This window comes from Podarcis melisellensis (assembly GCF_964234715.1).
Source record: "Podarcis melisellensis genome assembly, chromosome: 8".
Lineage (NCBI taxonomy): Eukaryota > Metazoa > Chordata > Lepidosauria > Squamata > Lacertidae > Podarcis > Podarcis melisellensis.
In genome coordinates this window covers 61,769,327-61,794,725 of record NC_138540.1, presented here as the reverse complement: position 1 = coordinate 61,794,725, position 25,399 = coordinate 61,769,327, and the positions used below count along the sequence as shown (strand labels likewise).

The window sequence follows — 25,399 nt, the reverse complement described above, 5'->3', positions numbered from 1 at the left end:
TTCAAAATATATACATTTTTGCAAAGCAATTACCTCAAATATACAATAAATCAATCAATACACTGTTGCGTATATTGTTTTTTACTTACATATGCATTTCAATGCTCACTTTGCACCACTATGTGCATTTTTTGTACACATCACTTGGCTGGAGAACTGCCTTGCAAATACAGTGAACTGCAAATTTTGAAGATGGCTGTTTCAGTCCTCATATTGTTTTGGAAAATGCAGATGGTGTGGGTTCACCTTTAAATGCAAACTGCATCAGATTTCTCCCCCATCCTCTGTACATATAGATAAATACACTTTGGATTGTGCTAGGCTCCATCTGGCAAACTGTTTGCATGGGTAGAATCTGGTGGATGATGGGTGGAGCCAGCTGGTCTAGGGCAAAGGCTGAGTGGGATGTGGGAGAATGAGGACGGAGCATTGATGGGCTGGGGGTGGAATCTAGCAGGCTGTGGGTAGAACCTGGTGTATTCGGGGTAGAGTCTGATATAGTGCTGTCAGGTGTAGTATGGCTGGAATATAGCTGGTTTGTTTATTCATCATTTAAAAGAAATTCGAAGCTGCTTAATATTTTAAAAACCTCTAAGCAGTGCACAACATTGAAACAATAAACAATATCACGAAAACAAAAATACAGCCTGAAACCAGCAAAGCAGTAAATCAAGCATCCCCCTGATCCACCAACTCTATCAGAAAAGGAAATAAGATTAGTCTGGCATGACTTGTTTTTGAGACACCCATGCTGCAAGGTAGGTCTGGGAGAGACCCTTGTCTGAAATTCTACAGAACCCCCGTTAGTGTAGAAACCACTGAACTAGATGGACCAATGGTTTCATTCAGCCTAGGATTCAATTGCCAGCTTATATCCTACCTTTCTTCCAAGGAGGCCTTGGCGCTCACTTCCTTTCCCTCATATTTTATCCTCACAACAACCCTGTGAAGTAGGCCAGGCTGAGGGTCTGTGAATGGCCCAAGGTCACCCAGTGAGCTTCATGCCTAATGGTGGATTTGAACCCTGGTCTCCCACATCCTAGTGTGACACTTTAACCACTACACTGTACTGGCTCTTGAGTGTCGGCAACCCTAAAGAGGAAGCTGGTATGTTTGGATGCAAAAGCTGGTGGCTCTAGACTTGAGAAGGAGATATCTGTGTACCTTCCCATTCCAGGACAAAACATTATGGCAGGAGTTGAGAAGCCCCTGTGGATAGTTTTTCATGTTATCACTCCCCCTGCCTTTTTTTTTTAAAGTGTGGATTCATTTTTAGCTATTCATAAAAAATGCAAGGGTGGACGGATAGATGAATGAATGTAAGGGGGAGGGGAGAGGAGGCCAAAGGAAAAGAAAAGCAGAGGGGAGAGAGAAAAGGCACAAGGTCACTCCATTCTTGGAGCAGATTTATGGGGGCGCCATGCAGCCAGGCTCCTGCAAGCCACAAATCACACTTCAATTATTCATAAATATAAAACTGCAGCATTAAAAAGCGGGAGGGGAAGCAACTGCGGCAAGAGGCATCCTCAAACCTGCATGACGGCTGCCTTGTCAGTTCAGCTGGGATGCCAGGGCACTTGTCAGGCAAAGGCAAAGCACCCACAAAAAAGCTGCACATCTTCAAAAATGTGCAGAGGGGACTGCAACATTTCAAGCTGGGAGGATGTTTCTCTGTCACCATTGTCCTAAGGTGTCTTGGCAAGGCACTGGGAGCAAATACAAAGCATAATGCACACATGCCGGGGTCTTATTAGGACCCTGATCTTAGCCACAGTTCTGGGCGACAAAATAGATCTTTCTTCAGCTTCCACCTGAGCTTTGCTGGATGGCTGCCTTTTTAAGATTGTTTGAATCACTGAATACAAATGGAGGAGTGAAATAATTCCCTTCATTGGCTACAAGTCTAGAGCAGGAGTCCCCCCCCCCCAGGCACAGGGGCTGAATGCGGCCCCCAGGCCTCTTTCTTTTGGCCCATGGCACTCTCTGCAAGCCACACCCCTCATCTGCCCTGCTCCATGCACTTCCTGAGTGCTTTTCTCTGGCTGGGATGTGTCCCTGAACTGTCACAATGACTCTTGCTTGCCTGGATGGAGAAACGTGTGTGTAGAACCATAAGAATACAAGGAGAGCCTGCTGGAAGTGGCCAATGGTCCATCTTGTCCAGCATCCTGTTCTCACAGCAGCCAACCAGATGCCTTTGGCTTCCAGCGACTGGTATTCAGAAGCATTATTGCCTCTGACTGTGGAGGCAGAGCAGAGTCATTATGGCTAGAAGCCACTGACTTTGGTGCAGCTGGAATAAAGAAGTAGGGAGAATTCAGCTCAGTTCACCTTTAAAGATGAATCTACCTAATTGGCACTGTGGGTGGCGCTGTGGGTTAAACCACAGAGCCTAGGACTTGCCGATCAGAAGGTCGGCGGTTCGAATCCCTGCGATGGGGTGAGCTCCCGTTACCTGGTCCCTGCTCCTGCCAACCTAGCAGTTCGAAAGCATGTCATGTGCAAGTAGATAAATAGGTATCGCTCTGGTGGGAAGGTAAACGGCATTTCCGTGCGCTGCTCTGATTCACCAGAAGCGGCTTAGTCATGCTGGCCACATGACCCGGAAGCTGTACACTGGCTCCCTCGGCCAATAAAGCGAGATGAGCGCTGCAACCCCAGAGTCGGTCACAACTGGACCTAATGGTACTTTTACCTTACCTAATTCACACTTCCTGAAACAATATGCAAATCGAAGCGTATTTGTCTTTTGAAATCTGTGCTTCTCCTAATTTTATAATGCAGCCAAGTAATGTGCACAAACATGTATATATTAGGTAAATTGTGTATAAAATTGCATACATTCATGAAAACAGCATACAAAGATGCTTTATACGGGAGAAAGTTGCTTTGCAAAAATGTGTAGATTCAGGAGAAATCCACATTATAATGCTGATGAACTTTTGGGAAAACTCTTTCTGAAAAAGAATTTGCAAATTGATGTGGAGAACTGATGTGGAGATGGGAAAAATGAGAAACGGAGATAAACCAGAGCCGTTGGACTCTTCATCCTGGATAGCTCAGTCGGTTAGAGCATGGTGTTGCTAACCCCAAGGCTGCAGGTTTGATCCCCGTAAGGGACAGCTGCGTATTCCTGCATTGCAGGGGGCTGGACTTAGATGACCCTCAGGGTCCCTTCCAACTCTACAGTGCTATGATTCCATCATTAGCTGAAAGGTAGCCTTCAGTACCTTTCAGTACCAAGAGTTGCATCAGTTACTCTGCCCTCTTGTGGCTCTAGTCATGCCACCACTGGCACCCATCCCTGGAAGCCTTCTTCAAAGAATCCTGGGAACCGTAGCTTGTTAAGGCTGCTGAGCATTGTTAGGAAAGACCCTTATTCCCCTAATGTAGCCTTGGTCCCTATGTCTACTCATGCAACGCTATTAAGGACCTCAAAATACCCACAACATCAGGGGTTCATCTACCTGCTCAACTTCCAGCATGAGCTATAAATTCCCATTTACCTGTGTAGCTGCTTTGCATTCTGCATAGGCCAAACTGGCTAATTTCTACTGCAAAACAATTAAAAATAAAATAAAATGGGCACAAATCTGACATTGGAAATGGCATTAGGGAAAAGCCAGGGAGGGAATATCTCGGGCCCCCAGGATATTCTACAACTGATCTTAAGGTGGCTATTAAACAAAAGAATTTCAAATGGAGACTGCAACAGGGAACTGCCAAATTACAATCAGAAGATTCAAATCAGCATCTTAAATCAAGATAATGCTTTTTTAAAAAGCACATGATGTGTGTCAGTTAGGTTGCCAATGCTAGAATTTCCAGTGTGGTGCCATGTTAGCCTTCAATCCTAACCTTTATATCTCAATAGACATGGTTAGATTTGTGTTGTTAGTCTCTTGTAACAAAATCAACAAAGCGTCTTGTGATAACTCAAAGATTAACAAATGCCAGGACTTTTTTGTTATCACCATGACAGCCCTGCTAATTGCCGTTGTAGCTATTTGTTTTTGTGTGATTATCTGTCCTTTTTTATTCTCTCTGACCTTCCTCTACACACACACATCCTTGGGTTCCTCTCTCTCTCTCTCTCTCTCTCTCTCTCTCTCTCTCTCTCTCTCCATTCATTCATTCATTCACTCAAAGACATTTTACTCCACACATCAGCCAGAAGAAGAAGAAGAAGAGTTTGGATTTGATATCCCGCCTTTCACACAGGTATGAAATTTACGGCATGTAATGCCCTAAGAGAGAATTTAATGAAAATGATTTACAGGTGATACATGACACCTGTCAAGCTTGCAAAAATTTATAATCTACCTGACAATAAATGTTGGAAATGTAATGAGACTGAAGGTACATTCTTTCACCTTTTGTGGACATGCCCAAGGATTAAGACATTCTGGGAGATGATTTATAATGAAATGAAAAAGGTATTTAAATATACCTTCCTGAAGAAACCAGAGGCCTTTCTCCTGGTCATGGTCGGCCAATTGGTGCCAAAGAAGGACAGAACTTTTTTTATGTATGCAACAACAGCAGCAAGAATACTCATCGCGAAGTATTGGAAGACACAAGATTTACCACCTGGGAAGAATGGCAGATGAAGTTGATGGACTATATGGAACTGGCGGAAATGACTGGCAGAATCCGAGACCAGGGAGAAGAGTTGGTGGAAGAAGACTGGAAAAAATTTAAAGATTATTTACAGAAATACTGTAAAATTCATGAATGTTAGAAAAATGTTGGAATGAAGTTATATGGCTTTAGCAGAAATGTTATAAGGAATTAAGTACAAATAGACTTTTAAGGTATTAAAGGGAAAAAATAAGGTTAGAATAAGTTAAGACAAATTACAGGACAGAAAACAGAGGAAGATGGAAAGGAATTGCTGAAACAGTTAATTGAAGTGGAATACAAAAAGGGAGGTGTGAGGAGGTCGTGGAAACAAGTGAATGAAAGATAAGACACTGAAATTAATGGATGTGTTTTAAACTATGTTTATTTTGTGTTGTTAATTTAATGTTTTAGTGTTATTGTAATGTAGTGTTTTTGTTTTTGCATTGTTTTGTATTGTTTTGTTGAATTCTTTTTCTTTCTTTTATAGTCTTTAAACAGTTAATAAATATTCTGAAGAAGTGTGCATGCACACGAAAGCTCATACCAAGAACTAACTTAGTTGGTCTTTAAGGTGCTACTGGAAAGAATTTTTTTTGTTTTGACTATGGCAGACCAACACGGCTATCTATCTGTAACAGTTAATAAATATTATTATTTATTTAAAAATGATATCCCGCCTTTCACTCCCCTTCAGGAGTCTCAAAGCGGCTAACATTCTCCTTTCCCTTCCTCCCCCACAACAAACACTCTGTGAGGTGAGTGGGGCTGAGAGACTTCAGAGAAGTGTGACTGGCCCAAGGTCACCCAGCAGCTGCATGTGGAGGAGCGGAGACGCGAACCTGGTTCCCCAGATTACCAGACTACCGCAAGTAAGAAAAGGTTCTTAGTGTGGCTCCCAAATAAATATCAACAAGACAGTCTCTGCCCTCAGGTTTATAATCTACAAAAACATGATACAAAAGGAAAAGGGACTGGGAGGGCGAAGGGAAAAGATAACTTTGACACTATTTCTTAGCTATAATTTGGGATTGTTTCATGCATCTAATGAAGTGGAATCTGGTCCATTAATGTTTATACCAGGGGTGGAGGGCCCTGGTGCCCTTCTGAGGTTGTTGGATTCCAGCTCCCATAATCTCAAGACAGGATGACCAATGGTCCTTTAAGATAGATATCTTACAGCAGGGGAGGCAAAAGCCAGGCCCTCCAGTATTCTGTGCTTTGGGGGAAAAGAAGGTGGGCAGAGACACTGCATGATGGAACTCTATGGTTCTGTAGAGTGGGAGCAAGAAAGGAGGTAAATGTTGAGACTGTATAATTAAATGAGGTGGCCAAACAATGTTATTTGAAACTTAGTGCTGCTGACCATGAGCAGAATCTGGGACTTCCTGGAGGGATAACAGCCTCACTAGGTCACCTCTAATATCCCAAAGCAGACTTCCATGGAAGGTACCTTGGCTGCTAAAATTGACTGGACCTCTCAGAAGGAGAAAGCAAACTGTGATGGAATCTATAACATAACAAGAATTGCCTTTGCCCTGTATGAGCCCCCACCATTCAGCCCAGATGATGAGGTCCAGCTCCGAGGGCCTTCAGACGGTTCCCTCATTGTGAGAAATGAGGTTACAGGGAACCAGGCACAGGGCCTTCTCGGTAGTGGCGCCCACCTTGTGGAACACCCTCCCATCAGATGTCAAGGAAATAAACAACTGTCTGACTTTTAGAAGACATCTGATGGCAGCCCTGTTTAGGGAAGTTTTAATGTTTGAAGTTTTATTCTGTTTTTAGTTCTCTGTTGGGTTCCACCCAGAGTGGCTGGGGAAACCCAGCCAGATGGGTGGGGTATAACAACAACAACAACAACAACAACAACAACAACAATTCGGTGTTCCAGAGTTCCTTGCAGCTGTGCATGGAACATTAATCCACTAACATTTCTTCACAGCCCTTTCTGGGTGGAGCATCTGCTTCGGGTCTGCTGCAAATGCTCCATGTTGTATTCATTCACTCTGCACTAATGCTAAAGCAAAAGAGAATAGTTGTGCTCATGGTTGAAGATCTATAAATGCAACTGTACTATCCGATGTAATCAGCAGTTCAAATTATATCTCAGCAGCTGCGCTGTGTGAAACAGCAGGCTGCATGCTGCAATGCGCTTTAGTGTTCCAGTGCATGGATGTGCACTAGGGATTCATCTGCACCAGGGGTTGCCAAGGGGATGCCCTCCAGAGGTTGTTGGACTACAGTGCCCATCTGCTCCATCCAGCATGGCCAGTGCTCAAAGGATGATGGGAGCTGGAGTCCAGCGACATTTGGAGGGCACCACATGGGCTACCTGATTTATGCAACCCACCTTCAGAAATTTAACTTCCAGGGTTTCCAGCAAGGGAGGTGAATCCTGACTCATGGCTACCATAGTCATTCAAGCAATCTCAATTTTCATTAGTTAGCTTGCTCAAAAAGCAAACTTTGGGATGAAATTGGGACCATGTTTTACCAGAGGAAAAACCTTTACTGTCTGTCCCCCCATCAGCAGAGGGGCCCTTCTGAGCCATGTTTCCAGAGGACACCCCAAAAGCTGGAGCCAACCTCATGGGTTGCATTTTCCACGTCGTCTATGTGCAAAGCAGTATGCGAGGGATTTGTTATAACCTCATTAGGACCCTTCAGAAAGCTTCCTTCCAAGGAGGAAATGACTTCGTTCCGTGCGTAGCTTGACTAATTAACAGGCATCATTAGCAATCTTGTTAGCATATTAAGCAGGGGCGCCATAGGCTACCTGGCACTGCTATTGCAACTGGAAAGGTAAATTGTACCAGGGAAAAGGTATTGGTAGAATTATGCCTTCTTGGGCTTGCAGAAGAAGCGATGGCGGCGTTAGGAAAAGAATCGAAAGGCAAGTGGCAATACTAGGGCTGCAAGCTCGTCCTACATAATAGACTCCTTAGCATTCCTATCAGGGGTGGGGAGCCTTAGGCCTGCGGGCCAAATGTGGCCCTGCAGACTTCTCAATCTGGCCCTTGGATTCCTTCCCCTTCCCACACCTCTCACTCCCAAGGACTGGCTTCACACCCTCCTGGAATTTCTTTGCTTGTAACTCTGATAACGACTCTTGCTTTATTGGGTGGCATATCAAGAGGGAGGGGTGAGCTTGTGTAGAAATTAGCCTACTGTACAAAGTAAAATTTATGCATTTATGGCCCCACCTTCTTTTGCCTCTGCCCTGCCCACTCCTGGGATGTGGCCTTCCGAAGGTTGCCCATAAGGGATTGCAGCTCTCAGACAGAGAAAGGTTCCCCACTCCTGGTTCATATTGCGCTTCTGAATGGTCAAAATACTTCGTGTATGTTATTTTGTACTCCTTACAACAACACTGCAAAATTAATTGCTGACATCTGTCTGTCTTGGGAGGCAATGGAGGACTGTGCCTTTGAGGGTAAGGTCACACTGTTGGAAGGTTGTAGCGCCTGCTGTGGAGACTGATATGGGAGAGACATGCTTTGCTGTAGCTGGGGCAGATGAAGGTGTCCGGTTGTGTTGCTGCAGATGCACCATGCTGTTTCTTCTCTCTGCTCTTCTCCTAGCGGTCATTCATCTTCTGGTCACTGCTGTGATACATGACCTGCCTGTCTATCTCCAGGCACTGCAGTCATTTGCAAGAGATTCCCACACAGTGAGGTTGATGTTGGCAACCTTCACATCTCGTTTGCAGACATCATTCTAACATAGAGTTGGTCTGCCAATGGGCCTGGTGCCTGAAGCCAGCTCCTCATACACCACATCCTTGGAGATCCTGCCACCCATTCTGTGGACACAACCAAGCCAGAATAGACGTCGCTGAGACAGGAGTGCAAACATGCTGGGAATGTGGGCTTGGGAGAGCACACCTTTGTTTGAAACTCTGTCCTGCCATGTGATACCCAAAATCCTCCTGACACAGCGCATGTGGAAGGCATTGAGGCATCACTGCTGATGGCTGTGAACTGCCCAAGACTCGCCTTCATAAAGCAGCATGCTCAACTCGCAAGCCTGGTAGAACTTCATCTTGGTTAGCATCACATTCTCCCATACCCTTCTGGAGAGGTGAGCCATTGCTGTATAGCTGACTTGTTCATATGCTTGGCAAGTAGGGCCTCATATTAGCCTCATATTTCAGGTGGGAAATGATGCAGTTTTGAACCTTGCCCAGTTGATGTCCATGGCTAGAAGTGAATGATGGTGTCTGGAAGCCAAGTCTGGTCCTGGAAAAGGCAGATCTGACCATGGTGACCCATGCTTTCATTACAACCTGACTGGATTACTGCAACACACTCCATGTGAGGCTACTTAGAAACTTCAACTCTCCAGAATCCAGTGGTTATAGATTCTTGAACAGAGCCAGTTATCAAGAATATGAGCCTCTCTTGCATTGTGTGATGGCCTGGGACTCGGGCTTGGACTCGGAACCAGAGGAGTCTCAGTCCACACTGGATCCTTTGCCTCAGGCGGCATCTGAACCAGGTCTGGGACCTGATTCTGAAGAGCCCCAGTCTGCACAGGTTCCCCTGCAACAAGCATCAGCTGGGCCGAGTCAGGGGCCTGAGCCTGCCCTGGCTCCAGATGTGGGGATTATCTTGTTGCCTTCAGCTGGGCAATCACTTACAGCTGCTCCACTACCAGTTGGGTCAGGAGAGGCTGAGGTGGCCTCTGGGTCTAGTAACCCACCAACATCACCCGAGCTGCAGAGACTAAGGTCTGAGAGAAGGAGAGACCTGAGTACTTGCAGGAGGAGTGCTTGCCTTCGGGCGAGACAGGGAGGTGAGTCACTGGGGATCAGGACTGGCTGTTACCCCGACAAGTATAAAAGGCTGTCGGACCCTGCCCCAGGTTGTGGGAGCAACATTGCTGTTTGCTAGAATCTGCCTGAGACCCTGTGCCTGGCCTAGTCTGGTTTCCTGCCTTTGTGTCCTGCCTTGGCCCTGTCAGACTGACTCCTCGTGGAATCCTTGGATTCGGGACTGAACCTGGACCGGGTTGCTCGGGTTAACCCCTGGGCCCAGCACACATTGGCTTCTGAGTCATTTCTGGAGCCCATTCAGAGTGATGCTCATGGCCTTTGAAGTCTAATATGACACTTAAAGGATGGCCTTAGGAAGCTGCCTTATATCATCCAAGTCAGACCATTGGTTCATCTAGATCAGTACTACCTACCCTAGGGGGTAACTAAAATGGTGCTTCAGGGTGTTGTTGGAGTGTAATTGGGATGGAAAAGGAACCTGCAGTACTCAGATCTCAAAGTGGATTCACTTGATTTGATCTGAGCAGATAATGGCCTGAATCAAATCATGAGGCTCCATTAGTCTTCTGTAGAATCTGCAGTCCTATGGAGTCCCATTAAAAGGCATGAGCTGTAGCTCAGTAGTAAAACATCTGCCTTGCATGCAGAAGGTCCCAGGTTCAATCCTTGGAGTTTTGGGGTAAGGTATGTCCCCTGCTGGAAACCATGGAGAGTTGCTGCGTGTCAGTGTAGACAATACTGAGCTCCCCTATGGGAGCACAGCACCGATACTGTTTTCAGGGCAGCAGCGATGATGCTATCTGCTGGAGTGCCAGGGTAAGTGATGGCATGGTATTTGGTTGAGCATGAGGCTTTCAAGTTGGTTTGTGACGTGTTAGTATTGAAGAAGACAGAGGATGAGGACAATCACCAAGGAAAGGTTGGATCCTTTTTTTTTTGAGCTAAAAAGACAAATGGTCTGACTAAATCTAAAGCAGCTTTCTTTGTCCTATGGCAGGCATAGGCAAACTCGGCCCTCCAGATGTTTTGGGACTACAATTCCCATCATCCCTGACCACTGGTCCTGTTAGCTAGGGATGATGGGAGTTGTAGTTCCAAAACATCTGGAGGGCCGAGTTTGCCCATGCCTGCTCTATGGTATCAAACCCAGGATGTTCTGCATGCAAAGCATGTGTTTTATTACTGAGCTTTGGCCATATTCTCACCTATGACTCTATGTATTAAGATTGTTGACTGATGAAATCTGTGCAAAACATCAGTCTCTGAAGGTGGGACATAGGACCTTTTCAGTGGCTGCACTTACACTTTGGCACTCTATAAAGGCCTTCCTTTCTTTAGACAGGCATTTGGCCTGGCCTGCTGTTAATTTTAGCTCCCTCTGGCACATGAATCCTTGGTTTTAAGCTATTTTGCCAGCTGTCTTTTGTCATCTTTTGCTGTTATTGCTTAGATGTCCTTTATTGTCTTTTTATTGCTCCTTGTGAGCCACCTTGGACATTTTATGGGGAAGACGGGATATAAATATTTTTAAATAGGCTGCGACAGGGGTAGCCAATGTGGTGCCCTCCAAAAATTGTTGGGCAACAACTCCCATCAGCTGCAACCAGCATAGCCAGTGGTCAGGGTTGATGGGATTTGCAGTCCAACAACAACTGGAAGGCACCATGTTGGGTATTCTTAGGTGAAAAGATGATGGTCTGTTGAGAGCAAGTCTTGCTCCAGTCCAAAGGAGGATGATTTAAGTCCACTTAAAGCAATCTGGAGTCCATTCCTGATCGTTCCTATGGAGCACCACCCTTATCTTCCCCACACCTGACAGCATGTATGATGTCGGGTATAGGGCATGTGGGCATGTGCTTCCCCTCAATGGCCTCATGAGCCATGTTTGACCTGTGGGTCAGAGGTTCCACACCCCTGGTGTAAGGGATGCACTCTGCCACAGAGCTATAGTCCTCCCTGAGTTCATCATGCCCTGACTTCTCAAGTGACAACTTTCTCATGTGATTGAGCCACTAGATATTAATCAGTACAGGCAGAAATTCCACCTCATTTGTCTGCCATTATATCTTGCCAAATATTGCAATCTGATATTGTATGATGTCAAATAAGGATAGGAAACCTTCAGCAGCTATCTGGAGAATAATGGGGTGAGGGAAGAAATTTGCTTTTGTTTGCATTTTAATTTGAAACCACCTAATTAGGATGTCTCACAATATGCAAACTGAAACACAGCTATCCTTCAAAATTCATACTTCTTCAAACTTTGCAATGCAGTTCTCTACTTGAAAGGTGTGCATGAAAATGCATATATTAGTGAAAAATAACACACAAGATTACATACCACAATGCATTATATTGGGGAAATTGCTTGCAAAAATGTTTTTATTAATCAAAATTACATACAGAAATGTGTTTATTAGGAGAAATTCTCACTGAAGTGCTGATGAATTTCCATGAGGATTAAAAAGGGGAAAAAAATGCTGAGGAAATGCAGAGAACTGAATTTAAGTTTGGAAAAAAATGATATATGGAGAAAACCAAAATGAACAGATTCATCTGTCCCTACGTGGAGCATTTTTAGAGTAGAATGCTTAGGAGAAAATACTTTTCAGCTGCTCTGTTGAATGTATACACCTGGGCTGCAGTTTAGTTATTGTGCTCCTGTCCTCCTTTGAACAAGAAGAATTTCAGGAGCTGTTTCTCTGCATGACAAGCCCCTGCTCCATTTACAGGAGACCCAGAGAGGTTCAGGGTTCCTTGTAAGGGAACAAGCTCTCCAGCTCCCAGACTAGATGAAGGATAAATTGCCTCTTGCCAGGAGGCTGCAGTGCTGGACGCCTGCAGATTGAAAATTGGTAGCTTTTCTTTGCCATCTCTGATCCCTGGCAATGTCAGGGTTTGCAATGCACTTGAAATAACAGAGCTGCAGGGAGCAGCATTACAGGATGGAACCATTAGTCAGATGGCCCAAGGCTTTGGAATACCCTTAAGAAGAAGAAGTCCCTTTAAATAAGCATCCAGTTTGCAAGCTTCTCTTCACCTCTCCAGGTTTATATTTTAATGGGACTGTTTTATTGTGCATTTTAATTATGGATGTTTACATTTTAATGTTTGTGTAATTGTTTTTTTTTTAAATAAACTATTTAGAAACCTTAGAAGCCTTGTTATGGCATTAAGTGGCATGTACACCATACATTTAAACCACCATGATACTACTTTGAATACACAGTTTACCCCAAAGAATCCTGGGAAGTGTAGTTTGTCAAGGGTGCTGAGAGTTGTAAGGAGACCCCCTAGTCCTCTCCCAGAAATCCAATTCCCAGAGTTCTTTACAAAGATGGATTGACTGTGAAACCCATCTGGGAACTGTAGCTCTGGGAGGGGAATAGGGTGTCTCCTAACAATTCTCAGCACCCTTAACAAACTACAGCTCCCAGAGTACTTTGGAGAAAGCTGTGACTGTTTGAAGTGATATCATACCGCTTGAAATGCATGGTGTGAATGTGGTCTAAATTAACTACTACTAAAAGTAGTAGTGATAGCAGGAGCTAAGGAGAATCGGGAAATCCATCAGTTGCCATAAAATAAATAACAGCATGCACATGCAACCCCCTACCCCCACCTAACTTGGTGGAACAGCTTTAAATATTGCAACCGCTACAGCAAAAAATATATTAAAAAGTTAAGGGAGGGGGGTCGGAAAAAAAGGAAAGAAAGAAAACCAGAAAGTCACAACAGCCAACCAAGCCTGTCATTATGCAGTGAGCCAGCTTTTGTGCAGACAAATTAGATGTAATAAACAAAGTCGGGCCTGGGGATTGTGTGGGTGAGGGAGCCTTGCAATTTTCTCATAAAGATGTTGGCACTGAGCTGTCATCCCCTGACGACCTGAAGTGCAAGGAAGACGCCTATCTGGGCGGCTCAGCACATGAGTGCCAGCTCTGGGATTCAAGGAGCCTTCAGGGCAAAGCTTCCCCTAACTCTCTGCAAACTAAGGACTCTCTTACACCACCAACCGCCTCCCGTGCTCTCTGCCATGCGACGGCAGCTGTGCACTTAGGGCAACAGGCCCTTTGCCACCATAGAGGTCCTAGGCAGTGCCTGAACTTGCTGACATCGGGAGCTGACTTTGGGGAGCTCAGGCAGCAAATGGGAAGCAATAAGTTAAAGGGTGAAGGAAGGCTGGGGGCCAGAAGTAGGGATGGAGCATAATAGCTGAGGTGGCCCTGCCATGAGGCAGCAGCAGAGTTCGGACACCATGAAGGTCTACAGCAGGGATGGGGAACTTTTGACCATCCAAACATGGTTGGACACCATCAGCCAGCCTAGCCAATGGTTGGGGCTGATAGTTAAAACTATGGAATTTACTCCCACTAGATGTTGTGATGGCTATCAGTGACTATTAGTCATGATAGCTATGTTCTAGCTCTAAGTTTGGAAGCAGTATGCCTCTGAATACTATTGATGGGAATCACAAGAGAGGAACGTACCATTACACTGCAGGCTTCCCCTTTGGGCCACTGTGAAAACAAGATGGTGGACTAGATGGGCTTTTGGCCTGATGCAAAAGCAAGGCTCTTCTTACATTCTTAAGCACCACTGCTTCTGGCCTAGTGCAAACTTCATGTGCTCTCCTTATCCCACAATCCCCTTGATTCTTTTAAATGGAGGGTGTAAGTGGCATTCTTTAGCTTCTTACAGTTCCCTTGGATTGAGATCCCTTGGATATCACCCAACAAAATAAAAACCAGGAGTGTGGCCCTCCAGATGCTGATCACAGGGAGGGGCTGGTGTGTTAGTTGTGGCACCTAGTCCTCTAATATGCCACAGCCCTGTTACACTGTTCCGGGAGAATATAAGAAAGAAACCACACTATTCCCAAATGTCAGATTCCCACAGAAGCCTTTCTGTTTTTATTTAGTGCTCCAGTAAAACAATCAATATTTTAAAACCACATGAAAAATTCATTTCCTCCTTAGTGTTGCCAGCAGGATTTCTAACAACCGGGTGAAAAACAAGAAACCGCCTGCACCTTGGAGTTAAGACTTCCCCAAGTAAGGAAGATATTTTCTCTCTTAGACTTGGTAGATCCATCATAGAAAGGCTCCAAAGTTTTGTGTCCTCTTAGGCAAGAAGCCACCAATGAGCCAGAGAGGGCTGTAGGAATAGAAGCAAGGCTGTAGCTCAGTAGCAGAACATATAATCTGCATGCAGAAGATTGCAAGGTCGACCCCTGGCATCTTCAGGTAGGACTGGGACAGGCCACTGTCTGAAACCCTGGGGAACTGCTGCCAGTCAGTGCAGGGCTGGGGAACTGGATCCAGCCTCCACAGGGCACTTTTGCCAGGTCATATGGCACCAGGTGATTCAGCTTCAAGGGACCAGGAGTGGATTGCATTCCTATTGCAAGCAGGGCTTGCCTTTGGCACTGGATTTAAATTCAATGCTGAATAGAAGCCTGGCTGGGATTGGGCCCATGCAGGAGCTCTGATCAGAAGCAGTGTCCAGCAGGATTGAGCCTTCAGTCCTGCTCTCTGAAGGGGTCTGCTTCACCAGCACATCCCCTCAAGGAACATGCTGGTGAAGCAGCATCCAGTGGGTTCGAACCTTAATTAAAACATGTTTGGGGTGGGGAGGAGAGGAGACATAGCATCTCCTCCTTCCCCATCCCCTTATCCAACAGCAAGTTCAATTAGGGTTTAGAAGCCCTGATTAAACATGTGTTTGTGTGAGTGTGTGAAGATGCAGAACCTCCTTCTGCCCCCTCACAACCCACCACCACCACCTCATCCATCCCGTTTCAAGGTCTATTTTTTATTTTGTGTCTGTTTTAGTCTGGGTTTAGAGACACAGCATATATTTCCTCCCCTTTAAAATAAAAGGACTGAGTGTCCCTTACCCTGCAGGTAGGCTTGTCAGGTGATTATGACGCTGGGGTAGGACAAGGGATGCCAAACACATTAATAAACCTGTCCTGATGCTTGAACAGTCCCTACCATTCCTTCTGTCGAGAATTCCCTCCAGAAAATGATAAAATTGGAGGTCATCTTGGACACAGGACAGCACAGTTTCCTTTCTCTTGAGCGAACTTGTTTAAGAAACTTCATCTGTCTTTGAAACCTTTAAAGCAGGCTGACCTAAATCAGCTTCATAAGAAATTAAAGGATGAATTTATAGAGGCAACATTCTTGTGTACTTAATATATGTCTCTCTCTGTGTGTGTGTATATATGCATGTATGTATGAATTATATATATATATTCTATATTCTGTGCCAAGGTTATCAGAATCAACATCTTTAATGCAAATTTCCACATGCTGATCTCTTTGAACAAATGCATCTTTTCAAAGGATTAGGAACTTGGGGCGGGGGGCAAAATCAGTGTGAAATAGAAGATGCAAAGTGTATGAAAAAGAAGGGAGTACATGGTTGTGGAGAGGAGACAAGGAAGAAAATAAAGACAGCTCTCACTGCTCTTCTAGTTCACAAGTAAGACTATATTTTATCTAGTGTTCATGCCACCTGGAAAGCTTCTCTCTCAGGAAGGTATATTTTGCCATCATCCAACAAAGATTACCAGTTTAACCTGAAAGACTCCTAGGGTATGTTCCCCAATTATCATGGCACTCTTGTCCCTAGTCCATGCAGTGAACATAGCTGGGGTGAGGTGCAAGCACAAGCCAAGGGAGATTAGGCATCAGCATCTGCTCAGGCTCAAGCAGAACACCTGAAAGATGCAAGTGTTGGATACAGGACCTGAGACAGCTCCAAGTGGAGCGCAGGCTGGGTGCTAACACACAAGCAGGGCGACTAGATGTTGCCTGGAGTTGGCTGAGGCTTTGAACAGGCTGCAGTTTGATCCTGACCAGGGCTATGGAAACATTGGCTCTTCAGATCTTGTGGGAGCACAGTACCCCCCAACCACATCCAGCATGTCCAATAGTCATAGATGGTGGAAAGTGTAGTCCAGCAGCAACTGGAGAGTTGAAGGTTTCCCAAACCTAGCCTGGAAAGCTCAATCCATCACAGGCAGGAAAAGCCTTCTGTATGTAAACCCAATTGTGTGGGCTTTTGTTTTTGTTTTATTCTCTGTTATTTAAAACATTGTTATGCTGCCTTCTACTAAAAAAAAGCAACATTCCAGGGTAGTTCACAACAACCTAAAATGCAAATTCATTAAATCAGCACTTTAAAACAACTTTATTTTCATTTGGCACGATTTATATACTGCTTAATTAACCAAAACAAAACACCTCTAAGCAGTTTACAGCACATACAGGAACATTCAAGGCACTAAACTGAAATATTAGCCATAATACTAGTGAGCCATGAAGAAATGAGTTTTCAGCAAGAATAGGGCATGTTGAATTTTTCAGTTTCAAATTCCAAAAATGAGAGGTGCTAAAAAGTTGTAACATGGCTTGGGAATTCAAAAAATGGTAAAATTGCTATAATTTAGTTTTGCCTGGTAAATAAAATGTGTGTAAAATTGCATAGAAATCATTAAAAAGAAATTAATGTTATTTTTATTTACATATTATACATATTTTATATTACCTGACACTTTCAGAAGGCAGAATTTAAATTATTTGGTTTTCTGGAAGCAGTTTATTTGCTGCTTAATCAAACATATACTTACCAAGCTAAATGTTGCCCAGTCACAAAAATAATGGCACATTTGAATCCCTCATACCCCAAAACATATTTTAAAGAACCCTCTCTGAAGAAATTTGCAAAAAATTAAGTTCCACCCCCTAAAATGACAGACCCTAATGATCTAATCTCTTTGCCCTGAAAAGCATCAGACAAATAAAAATATCATTTTAATGATGCTGTTTCTTCATTTCTCCCTTTGAACACGTCAGCCTGAAGAACAGTTCTGTGTGACTCACAACCTTGCCTCTGACACTTCAAATGTTAGTTCATTCAAAACCAAGAAGACAATCTAATTCACAATGCACTTCTTGTTTCATGGCACGTCTCACAGCATAGCTACTTAGGCACCAGGGAAATATAGGCAGCAATAGCTAGCCTGGATTGGTTCCATGCTCTGCCTAGCCAAGTAGCAACAACAGGAACAGCTGCTTCCGAGGAAGATACAATACAATATGAGACGATTCCTTCCGTTTGTATCTCGGTATGTACCCGAGCCCTGAGGCTACTCGTATTTCAAGATAATAAAGCTTAGTATAACAGATCCCCAAGTGGGACGCTGTTGGAGAAGTCCAGGAAAAAAAAAAAGTAATTCTGAATCCAGAGCAGGGAGGGAAAAAGCAGGGAGTCAAGTCAGTTAATGGTTCCAGGCAAGAGGATTTATAAGAAAGAGGAGCTGGAGTTTCTCAGCCAAATGGAACTTGTTAAATGCACAGACCAGCAGCAAGATCATCAAGTCTTAATATTGTGCTGTCGAAGGCAGGAATAATTACCACCACTGGGAACCTCACGCCCACATAATGGAGGGCCCAGGATAACATGGTTGAGGATAATTGTCATTACAAATAACTCCCCCCACCCTGTGCTTTTATATTTGCTTATACAGCACCCGCTGCCAAGCTAAGCACCCACTTTGGGTTTGGGGCATTATGGGTGGGTGGTGCCAAATCCAACTTGGTGGGGGAGTAGAGGAGCTTGTAACCAATTGGTGTGGGGCTTTGGGGTTGATAGATGGGCCCTCCACCAATTGCCGACAAGCATTAATTTCCCATGGGTGCTGTAGACCTTATGGTGCTTAGCAGGAGGAACATTCTGCTCATTGTCAGGCACCCCATGGCTAGAAGGATCTGCCTAACAGCACCCGCTGTGTTAGCAATTGGAAGGCACCTGAGGGGATGCATCCACCTTGGGATGTAGGGAGGGGCTGGGAGCCAGCCAGAGATGCAGCCAGCTTTAGGGCAAGATCGTAATCTGTAGAGCAAAAGAAGGGTTGAAACACACACACACACACACACACACACACACAACACACAAACAAACAAACACACCCCTTCAACCCACCCACACTGCCTCCTTAGACCCAAAGCACATGATGTCAGAAGATCACTTTGGACATGCTCAGAGGCTCCATGATCTTCAGGTATTTTCCAGTATACACCCAGATCAGTACCGGTTCTGCTGCCTGAAGCCCTTTAACTGGACCTTCTGGGGGCTGAATCAGGGATCTTTTGCACACAGAGCCCATGGCTCCGGTAACGGCCAGCCTTGGCAGAACTTTTGGATGTTTCCCCAAAAAGTACCACATCCTGAAATTCTAATGGAGACTCTAAAGATTGTAGCTGTGAGTTTCCCTGACCTACTGAGGCTCGAGGCTCAGCTTCTAGAAGAAGTGGAAGCAATAAAGAGAGCCTCATCAAAGCAGGTGTCATCAGGAAAGGGCAGGCCCTAATGAGCTCCCTGTGGACACAGCTAACTGGGATATGGAGGATGTTGTCTCAGCCAAGAGCTGATGGTGTCAAGGCTTGATATTGGCTGAAAAGGCCTCTACTGTACTGCAGTTGGCCCTGTGTCCTTGAGGTGCTGACTGTGCTGACTTAAAGGGCACTTGTCTAATTCTGCTGGCACTGATTTCTACCCTGGGAGCTTGTCCTCTGAGTCTGAGGAAGTGAGGGAGCTCAGTCCTTACAAGCGAAAGGTCCAGGGAGAGAGTCTACCTGTTGTATTTCCTTTCTCCCTGTATTTTCCTCAGGGCAGTGCAAGGAGCCTGGGTTGGGGATCAAGACATAATTGAGCTATCTCTCACACCTTTCAGCATTGTTGAAAGGTACCTACATAGATGTTTTCATTGCTGGCATATATAGTTCAGTTTAATCAGTTAATTGACCAATTAGCCAGTTAAAAGAAAGTGCATTTTTGCTCTACCACACACAGGGTTGAAATTGTCACCGAGCTATCTACTATGGCCTTAAGGTCATTCATGGTCAGTTACATCAAATTCAGACCCCCTAAGTGTATATATTCTATTATATATTATATATCTTTCTTTTTTCTTTTTCCTTTCTCCTGTGATGAGGCTGCATTTTTATATTTTAATGTTTCAATATTTTAATGTTGTATTTTAATCTTGTTTTTAAGTTGTATTCATTCAACTTGTTTTTATTATTGCTTGTTAGCCGCCTTGAGCCCAGCCTTGGCTGGGGAGGGAGGGCTATAAATAAAATAATAATAATAATAATAATAATAATAATAATAATAATAATAATAATAATAATTATTATTATTATTATTTTAGGGTTGCCATATTTCAAACAGTGAAAATCTGAAGAGAAAAGTTTTTATTCCCCCCAAAGTGGTTTTGTTTTGGGCAAAATCACTTTAAAATTCCATTTTGAGCTATTATTATGGGAAAATGGCAAAAAACCAGCACTGCCGACACGGGCTGTGTATGGCAACCCGGACATATGGCAACCCTACATGAAATAATACATGTATCACTTTTCATTTGTTTACACTGAATTGCATTTGTAATTTTATCCCACATATTTCTGTATGCAATTTTGCCTAAAATACACAATTTTGCAAACAATTTCCCTAACTTAAAGCTTTTTTATATGTTATTTTCACTCATATATGAATATGACTGCCATTACCCTGGCCATCTGCATTTTTTTGTACACATTACTCAGCTGGAGAACTGCATTGCAAAATTCAGAGAAGTGTGAATTCTGAAAGCTGGCTAGGTTTCAGCTTGTGTATTGTTTTGGCAAGTGCAAATGAGGTATGTTTGCCTTTAAATGCAACCTGAATTTAATTTCTTCCCCATCCCTAGTAACTAGGAACAGGCTTGAAATAAGAAAACACCATCATAGATCTGCGGACTGCAGTACCCCTTCAACTCTGTTCCCTTTTTTTAAAAAGAGAAATTTGGTTCCTTCTTTTTTAAAAGGGAAACTCTACCAACAGACACAGGGGATAAGTGATAACAAAGACTCCAAAGAAAAATTAGTGAGTTTCTAAATTCATTTGAGGGGGGGGGAAATGTTTTCCTTCTCTCCCCATCCCCCCATTCACAGTATACATGTATGGGGAGGGAGCTGGTAGCTGGTTTGAGTGTATTATCCACAGGACAGAGGCTCCAGGATTGAAAAGCAATGGAGTGTTCAAGAAAAAGATGGCCTGAAAAGTAATACTGCATTGTCCAAGCTGTCCGACAGCAGAGCCGGACTGGCATTCATTTCCGAGCAATTCAAGGGGAGACTGAAATGTAAGGTGAAACAGATTGGAAAGTTGTCTTTGGGGAAGGAGATGGCTGACCACATGAGAAGCCATGCTTAAGGTATCATAAAGACATATGCGTGGTTGAAAGCACTTACAGAATCCCTGCGTAGACCAGCATAGTGTTCGGAAGCTGCCTTATACTGAGTCCAGACCATTGGTCCATCTAGCTCAGGCATCCCCAACCTTTGGCCCTCCAGATGTTTTAGACTACAATTCCCACCATCCCTAACCACTGGTCTTGTTAGTTGGGCTCATGGGAGTTGTAGGCCAAAACATCTGGAGGGCCGCAGGTTGGGGATGCCTGATCTAGCTTACTATTGTTGACACCAAGTGGCTGTACTTCTCTAGGATTACCTTTCCCAGTCCTACCTGGAGATGTCAGAGATTGAACCTGGGACCTTCTGTATGCAAAGCAGATCCTCTTACCACTGAGCAACAGCGCTTCAACTGAACTATGGCACTTCCTTTCGATCATGGAAAGAAGAGGAACTAGTAATTCCACCAACAGGGAGGAGCAGATCAAGGAAATGGAAGCCCTGGGAAACTTGAGAAGAAGTGATAATGCCCTCTTGGGTTTCATGATATAGGAGGTAGGGCCCAAACCAATGGCTTCAATTTACAAGAAAATAGATTCCAACTAAACATCAGGGATAACATTCTGACAGTAAGAGCTGTTCACCAGTGGAATGGACTCCCTTGGAAGGTGGTGGACTCTCTTTCCTTGGAGGTTTTTTAAAACAGAGGTTGGATGGCTATCTGTCATAGAAGCCTTAGTTGAGATTCCTGCATAGCTGGGGGTTGGACTAGATGACTCCCAGGAACCTTTCCAGCTCTACAGTTCTATGATTCTATGTTGTAGATTTTCCTACTTATTAAAAAAAAGACGCCTAAGGAGATTTGCAACAATAAAATACAGCCACTCAATCGAGAAGCCATAGAATCAAAATAATCACAATGTTACAACCTCATTAAAACCCCATATTTAAATCCAATAAACCATTCTCCGTAGAAATTAGGATAATAAAGCCTTACTAAAAGCATCTCACAGAAGAACAGATCTGCAGATGCTTTTCAAAATGAAACACCAATTGCAGTTGACTTTTCCAACATTGCTCATCCCTGAGCTTCAGTCAGCTGCAGGTCACCCCTTCCAAAATAATGAGGTGACAAAATACAAAAAGATCCCGCCTTGCCTGTCTCCCAAAAACTTTAACCATGAGCTAAATCTGAACATCTCACTTTCCACTGGGCTCCTGTTGCCCTCTTTCTTTCTTTTACATGTTTATCATAGTAACAACATATTAAACAACAAAAAAGAAATACAACCCCCCAATTTTCCCCTCCCTTCCCGACTTCCCTCAAATTCCTCTTCCGGTTTTTTACATATTAACTTCTCCTGCTTGCTTTATTGTATCTTAATGTTAAAAAAAAATGCAGAGACATCAACTTGCCAACAAAGATCCGTATAGTTAAAGCCATGGTTTTCCCAGTAGTGATGTATGGAAGTGAGAGCTGGACCATCAAGAAGGCCGTTCGCCGAAGAATTGATGCTTTTGAATTATGGTGTTGGAGGAGACTCTTGAGAGTCCCATGGACTGCAAGAAGATCAAACCTATCCATTCTTAAGGAAATCAGCCCTGAGCGCTCACTGGAAGGACAGATTGTGAAGCTGAGGCTCCAATACTTTGGCCACCTCATGAGAAGAGAAGACTCCCTGGAAAAGACCCTGATGTTAAGAAAGATAGAGGGCACAAGGAGAAGGGGACGACAGAGGATGAGATGGTTGGACAGTGTTCTCGAAGCTACAAACATGAGTCTGACCAAACTGCGGGAGGCAGTGGAAGACAGGAGTGCCTGGCGTGCTCTGGTCCATGGGGTCACGAAGAGTCGGACACGACTAAACGACTAAACAACAACAAATGTTCAATTCCTTTATATTAAATATTGTTATACTTTTATCATTTTAACATCCTCTTGTAATTTCTATATTTATTTTGTTAATTGTGTTTACTCAAACCCTGCTAGTGAGTCCATTTCTTTACATTGTTTCTGTAGATACAATATAAATGGTTCCCAATCTTTTTTAAAGTCTCTACTGTCTTTTTCTCTAAGTCTTTCTGTTAGCTTCGCCATTTCAGCATATTCCACCAACTTTTCTTGTCATTCTTCTTTAGTTGGCATTTTGTCGCTTTTCCATCTTTGGGCTAGCAGTATCCTAGCCAAAGTTGTAGCATACATAAAAAGTTTCTTCTTCTCTTTTGGCAAGGCTTGACCTGAAATGTCTAAAAAAAAAAAAAGCTGGTCTCCTGCTGCCCACTTTCAATGGTTAGGAAATTTCCTCTAGTTTGCAAAAGGAGGATGCCAATTTTTCAACTATGTCGCCATTTTGTTTGATGTTATGGTAACAACAGCAAAATAGCTCTCTCCTCTCTTCTAAAACGATGCTGCCAGAAGCCTCCCTGAATTATGGTAACACATATACAGATGTATTTATTTCAACCATCTATACACCAGCTTAACATCGTAGTCTGAAAATGGTAGTCTCTAAGTGGTGTTCATTATCCTGCAATGGAATAAACTGGCCACTGTATTCTGTGCATTGGTAATCTCAAGATTGGGCTACTGCAATGTGCTCTCTGTGTGGCTTCCCGTGGGCCTGGGATGGAAGCTCCAAGTAGCGCAGAATGAAGCCGCCAGACTGCTGATGGGAGAAGATGGCTGACAGCATGCAACACCTTTGCTAAAACATCTGCACTGACTGCTCATCTGCTATGGAGCCAGATTCAAGGCTGTTATGTTGATGTACAAAGACATGGACAACTTGGGCCCAGGATCCCTCAAGGATCTCCTGAGCCCTTCCTCCCCACCCCCAGCCTGATCACTGAGATCATCCGAAGGAGCACTGTTTATCGTTCTCTGTGTTGCAGAGGCCGGACTGGCTTCAGTGAGAAATCAGGCATTAAATGTCACCTGTGGAATACTCTCCTGGCAGAGATTCAGCCAGCTAACCTTCAGACATCTCTCAGAGGCCCTTTCATGCTGATAGGCCAATGCCAGTTCCACTTTCTTGATTAGCCAGTCATTCAAATGATTATCTTGCATTGTTTTTATGGTGTTTGGGGTTTTATTGTGCTCTTATATATTACAATATAGTAACTTAAATGAGCAGGCAGTAAACAATTTTTTTAAATAAATAAATAAGGTTAATAAAGATACAGCAGAGATAAAATCAGTTTAAAGAAACTATAAAATAAAAAATGCTTGCTGGAACTGATATATGCAGGTCATTCCAGTGTACAGTTGATGGGTTCTGCAGGCAATAATTTCACCCTAAGCCATCATTTTACATGTGGCTTTATCTCCCACTTCAGCCACTATTTTGAACCTAGCTCTGAATGCTGTTCTGGCCTCCTGTAAATGTTGGCCCACAGCCCCACTCCTGCATCAGAATAGTTCCAGGGGAGCATTGGGTATTTCTTTGAGCAACATCCTGATTCTGGCTCTCTATCCACCCACTTGTCCCTGCTTTATCTGCTCCTCTCATCACTCTTCCTTCCCAGTCTTGCCAACCCTCCTGCAAGATCTGCTAACACATTTCTCCCTTTAATAGAAATAACAGGGAAATATTGACATCCTTAGAGGTACCCTGAAGTTTGCTGAAGTATGGATTTTTTATTTTTATTTTTTATATAATAATAATAATAATAATAATAAGAGAGCCAGTGTGGTGTAGTGGTTAAGGGCGGTAGACTCGTAATCTGGTGAACCGGGTTCGCGTCTCCGCTCCTCCACATGCAGCTGCTGGGTGACCTTGGGCCAGTCACACTTCTCTGAAGTCTCTCAGCCCCACTCACCTCACAGAGTGTTTGTTGTGGGGGAGGAAGGGAAAGGAGAATGTTAGCCGCTTTGAGACTCCTTAAAGGGAGTGAAAGGCGGGATATCAAATCCAAACTCTTCTTCTTCTTCTTCTAATAATAATAATAATAATAATAATACTTTATTTATACCACGCCCATCTGGCTGGGTTTCCCCAGCCACTCTGGGCGGCTTCCAACAGAACACTAAAATACAATAACCTATTAACCTATTAACCTATTAATTAGTGGTCTCCAGATGTTGTTGGACTACAGCTCCCATTGTTTCCTGAGAACTGCAAATGCTAATGTTGATAGTGCAACCTCTGGAAGACATCAGGTTGGTTACCATTGCTTATGTTACCCTAGAGGAGGGCAAGGCTGACTGGCAGGAATCCTGAACAGGAGTACTTCTGCTTGGAAATAAATATACACTGCAGTTATTTTGTTGCAGCAGGTATGACTTGCTCCCTTGAAGGTCCAGTCCTCTTACAGCAGATTTGGGTACTTTAACATTTTGACCCAGCATTATCATCCTCTGGACTTGACCCTTTGTGAGATGACATTTGTTGCTCAGTATTTCCAGGACAGCTCAGTGGGATTCAGATGTCCCATGATTAAGGTCAACTGGGAAACACAGAACAGGGATCGGAAATCTCAGGATCAGGGTCCAAATGTGGCCCTCCAGGCCTCTCTGTCTGCCCCCTGAGGCTTTCACCAGGCCACACACCTTCCTGAGCCACAGCCCTCACCTGCCCTGCTTTGCATCCTTCCTTGAGTGTTCCTTGTCTGACTGGAATGTGCCCCTCAGCTCTCAATGCTTCTTGCCTGCCTGACTGGACATGAGACTGTAGAAACTAGCCCAGTGTATGTAGGTAAAATTTACATTTTGTTGCTCTTCCCATTTTTGCCTCTAGCTCTGCCCCCTTTTGTCTGT

The 25,399-nt window shown here is 44.0% G+C and overlaps 1 protein-coding gene across 3 annotated transcripts in view; it reads right to left on the bottom strand.

Moving 5' to 3' along the window:
* Positions 1-25,399, bottom strand: part of DLGAP3 (DLG associated protein 3) — a 178,801-nt gene that overhangs the window by 36,167 nt on the left and 117,235 nt on the right. The window lies entirely within an intron of this gene.